Here is a 5000-nt window from a genome sequence, read left to right as displayed (position 1 = left end):
CTCTCTCTCTCTCTCTCTCTCTCTCTCTCTCTCTCTCTCTCTCTCTCTCTCTCTCTCTCTCTCTCTCTCTCTCTCTCTCTCTCTCTCTCTCTCTCTCTCTCTCTCTCTCTCTCTCTCTCTCTCTCTCTCTCTCTCTCTCCCATTTCTCCTTCCCTCCCTCCTCCTCCCTCCCTTCTCTTTTCCTTCTACTTCCTTTTTCTTTTTCCTCCCTTTATTTTCCTTCCATCTCTCCCCCTTTCATTGCTTTACACCCTCTCCCTTCCTTTCTTCTCTTTCTTTTCTTCTCCCTCCCACTCTCCTCCTTCCCCCTTCTTTCTTCCTTCTACTTTCTTTATCTTTTTTCTCCCTTTATTTCCCTTCCATCTCTCCCCCTTTCATTGCTTTACACCCTCTCCCTTCCTTTCTTCTCCTTCTTCTCTTCTCCTTCTCTCCCTCCCTGCCCTCCCTCCTTCCTCTTCCCGTCTCACTCCCACTCTTCCCTTTCCCTCTCTCTCCTCCCTTTCTCCCTTCTTTCTCCTCTCATTCCTCGAGTGTAAAACGCCAGACGTGATGCTATCCTTGTATGATACCATGTACCGCACCTCGAGTATGCAGTACAGTTCTGGTCTCCTAATTACAGAAAGGACATTGATTTACTGGAAAGGATTCAACGACGCGCCACGAAGATGATTCCAACCTTAAGGCTCAACCGTACGAGGAACGACTCACGCAACTCAATCTCTTTACATTGGAGAAAAGACGCCTACGAGGGGATATGATTTAAGTCTTCAAGTACCTGAAAAAAATCAATAACGTCGATTACTCCAAATTCTTTGAACTGCAACCCAACTCAAGAACTAGAAATAGCGGTTTACCCATTCAGTCGAGTCGATGTAATACAGACATTGGAAGGAGTTTTTTTTCAAATCGAGTCATCCGACACTGGAACAATCTTCCCTCAGAAGTAGTAGATGCGAATACCATCAACTCCTTCAAATATAGAATCGACCGTCATTTCGCTGCGTCGGGAGTAAACTGAATAACGAGGTGCTTTCATCTGCTCCTCAATATCGAGGTGCTTTCATCTCCTCCTCAAGCCCCAAGTGGCGGTCGAGCAGATTAAATCACCAAAGCGGGCGACCTCGTAATGAGCCAATAGGCTTTCTGTGGCCTGCATTTCCATGTTTCCATGTTTCCCTTTCTTCTCTCCTTCGTAACACACACACACACACACACACACACACACACACACACACACACACACACACACACACACACTTCCTCTCCTTACCCCATTATTTCATTTCTTCAATCCTTCCCACTCTTTCGTCTCCCCTTTTCCTCACTCTCCCTGTCTTCACTCTCTCCCCTCTCTTCATTCCTTCACACTCTCCCCTCCCCCCCCCTCCCACTCTCCTTCTCTCATATCCGCTTTCCCTAGCAATATTTCTCTTCCTCTCTTTCTTCCTCTTCCCCTCTCTTTCACACTCTCCCTTCCCTCACTTTGTCTCCTCCCTTTCCTCCCTCCCCTTCTCACTCTTTCCCTCTTCCTTCAGCTTTTCCTCCCCCTCTTTCTTTTCACTAATACTTTTCACATCCATTCACAGTCACAACCCCTCCTTTCCCCCCTTCTTTCCCTCCCTACCCTCCTCACTCCCTCTCTCTTCCTTTCTCCCTTCTTTCTCCTCTCTTCCCTCTCTTCTCTCCTTCGTAAGACAAGTTCTTTGATCTCTTCTGTAGGTCAATCAAGAACCTTAGGAATGGATTAACTAGAGCAAGGAGCCTCGTTAGTTATTTACTGTTGCCTACTGTTCCATGTTTCCAAGTTTTCCTTTCCTCCATTCCTCCTCGTGTTCATCGTATTATTATCTTCTCTCTTTCCCTTCCTCTTCCTCTTCCCTCCATTGGTTTTCTTCCTCCCTCCCTTCCTACCTTCCTACCTTCCTATTTCCCTTCCTCTTTCTCTCTCTCCTTCCCTTCCTCTCTCTCTTTCTCCCTTCGTTATCTCTTTCCTTCCCTCTCTCCTTCCCATCCTTCCTCCCTCTTTCCATCCTCCTTCCTTTCCTTCTTCTTCTCTCCCTTCTTCCTTCTCTCCTTTCCTCTCTCCCTCCTCCTTCCTTTCTCCTTACCTTCCCTCTCTCTTCTCTCCTTTCCTCTCTTTTTCCCTCTCCTTCTCTCCCACTCTCCCTTTCTTCTCTGTCCTTCATTCTCTCCTTCCTTCCCTCCCTTCCTCCTTCCATCCATTTCCCTCCTCCTCTTCTCTCCCTTCCCTCCCTCCTCTCCTCCTCTCCTCCACAGCCTCATCTCTCTAATTGTTCTCTCCTGCTTGTCAAATTTATCTTGCCCATACCTGCCAGCCATTTCCTCCTCCTCCTCCTCTTCCTCCTCCTCCTCCTCTTCCTCTTCCTCTTCCTACTCCTCCTCTTGTTTACATTGCAGTTACGTAGTTTTTTTTCTTTCATGCATCTTTTTCTCTTTCCATTTCTCCTTCTCTTTCTCCTCCTTCTTTTCCTCCTATTTATTCTCATACCTCTTTTCTGATTTCTCTTTCTCCTTCTTCTCTTTCTCTTTCTCCTCCTTCTTCTTTTCCTCCTATTTATTCTCATACCTCTTTTCTGATTTCTCTTTCTCCTTCTCTTTCTCTTTCTTCTCCTGTTTCTCTTGCAATTATTTAGTTTTTTTTGTTTGTTTTTTTCTTCCAATTTCACTTTCTCTTTTTCCTCCTTGTCTTCATTCTTCTCTTCATTATTTTTTCTCCTTTATTTTCTCTTTTCCTCCTTCTCTTTCTCCTTCTGTTTGTCTTGTAGTACTGTGTTGTTTTCCATTCATTTTTATTCTCTCCGCTTTTATCGCCCGGTTAGTGGTAGCAGTAATGGTAGTTCTTTCCTCTTTCCTACATAATTTCCATGCAGTTTTTCCATGCTGCATGGTTCTTTTTCCTTTTCTGCCAGCTTTGGCTGGAGGGATGGGGGGGTGGGGAGGAGCCTTCGCCTTTGCTGTCCTTCATCTTCCACCTTTGATTAGATAGTTAGTGTAGCTTGTCACAAACAGCCTCGTAAGGACCAGCAGGTCTGCTGTTGTTTGTTCTTTCGTTGTGTTTCTTTGTGTTGCTCCTTCTCCTCCTCCTCTTCTCTCGCTCACCTATACTCCCATCTTTTCCTCCCTTTCATCCTCATATCTTCCACACTTGTCTCCTCCTCCTCCTCCTCCTCCTCCTCCTCCACAACAGATACAGTTTTCTTTTGTCCTGTTCTCTCTCCCTGCGGCAATTTGAGGGGGGGAGGGTGTTGGGGGAGGGGGGTCGGGGAGTGGGAGGCAAGAAGACTTGGCAGTGTTACCATCCCAAGGAGAAGAGGAGGAGGAGGAGGAGAGGGAGGAGAAAGGAAGGAAGGAAGGAAAAAAGGAAGGAGAAGAGGAGGGATGAAGGGAAGGAATGGATGGAAGGAAGGAAAAATTAAAGAAGGGAGGAGGAGGGATAGTGCAGAAGAGGGATAGGAGGAAGAAAGGTAAAAAGGGAGGAGTGGAAGAGGAGGGATGGAGGAATGAATGAAGGGAGGAGGAAAAGTAAAGAAAGGAAGGAGGAGGACGGAGAAATGCGTGAGAGAGAGAATGGGAGGGAGAATATGAGAGGAAGGAGAAGGAATGGAGAGAGAGGGAGGAGGAATAAAGGGGGAGTGAGAGGAGAAAGGAAGAGGATATGAATGTGAGAAGAGGAGGAGAAGGAGAAGAAGAAGAAGAAGAAGAAGAAGAAGAAGAAGGGAAGGGAAGGGACGATTATAACTCGGTTCAGGTTCCCTTGGCACGTAAGCCCCGCCCCCTTTCCTCTTTCCCTCATTAAGTGCGTGGTTTAGTGATAGCCGAGGAAGGGGTTGAGGTATGTGTAATAATCTCTGCCGCTGCTTGTTAAAAGAGGAAAACTTACATAGCCTCATTTTCTCTTGCATTTCGGGGCTCACACATCCACATTTGGTAAGGCTGTCGCATAGGTTGTTGTGTTAATTTCCTTGGGTTTTGAGACTAGTTATGATTTGAGGAGGCTTTGGTAGAGATTGTGTTGTAATGGATAGTTTTGAGCTTGGTGATAGTTTTGTAAGGCTTTGGTGGGGGGTGTTGTGTTGTTGTTTCCATGGGGAGTTTTATGGGCCTAGTAGTGATAGTTTGACACGTGTTTGGTAGAGGTTGTGTTAGTATTTCCATGGGTAGTTTTATGAGCCTAAGGATAGTTTGACAAGGGTTTGGTAGAGGTTGTGTCAGTATTTCCATGGGTAGTTTTATGAGCCTAGTTATAGTTTGACAAGGGTTTGGTAGAGGTTGTGTCAGTATTTCCATGGGTAGTTTTATGAGCCTAAGGATAGTTTGACAAGGGTTTGGTAGAGGCTGTGTCAGTATTTCCATGGGTAGTTTTATGAGCCTAAGGATAGTTTGACAAGGTTTTGGTAGAGGTTGTCTTAGCATTTCCATGGGTAGTTTTATGAGTCTAGCAGTGATAGTTAGACAAGGGCTTGGTAGTGGTTGTGTTGGTATTTCCATGGGTAGTTTTATGAGCCTAGTAGTGATAGTTAGACAAGGGCTTGGTAGTGGTTGTGTTGGTATTTCCATGGGTAGTTTTTTGAGACAAGGCTTCTGCACCATGACTGTGAAGAAGCACTCATTAGAACCCGACTAATCTTCTTTGTGGCCTTTGGAAATGCTTGTTGTGAGAGCCAATAGCGCCTGAGAATACGGGCCTAACACTCTTCCAGACGTAACTCAGCTTGAACTCTGCTCTCGTCCGTGCTAAACTTACGCCCGTGCTACAAGTTGAAGGTGTGAGGGTGAGGAGGAGGAGAAGATGGGAGTAAAGGTGCACTGAAGAATATCTGTATAGGGGTGGGCTGCTTTTTTCATTGGATCGTATTTTTAGTTTCCTCTTCGTGGTTTATGCTCACATGCACAACTGTTTTTTATTATGTAGCCGTTGGAGGTAAACTATGTCTCTATGTTTTGTTTTGTCTCGAGTTTTATGTTATCCCCATTACTGT

General features: G+C 45.7%; 1 protein-coding gene across 1 annotated transcript in view; it reads right to left on the bottom strand.

Annotated features, from left to right (window-relative positions):
* LOC126985632 (sialoadhesin-like) overlaps positions 1 to 5000 on the bottom strand; it is a 78238-nt gene that overhangs the window by 15077 nt on the left and 58161 nt on the right. The window lies entirely within an intron of this gene.

Source organism: Eriocheir sinensis, chromosome 60 (assembly GCF_024679095.1).
Source record: "Eriocheir sinensis breed Jianghai 21 chromosome 60, ASM2467909v1, whole genome shotgun sequence".
Lineage (NCBI taxonomy): Eukaryota > Metazoa > Arthropoda > Malacostraca > Decapoda > Varunidae > Eriocheir > Eriocheir sinensis.
The sequence above is the reverse complement of the archived record's forward strand: the minus strand, read 5'-3'. Positions and strand labels throughout refer to the sequence as shown.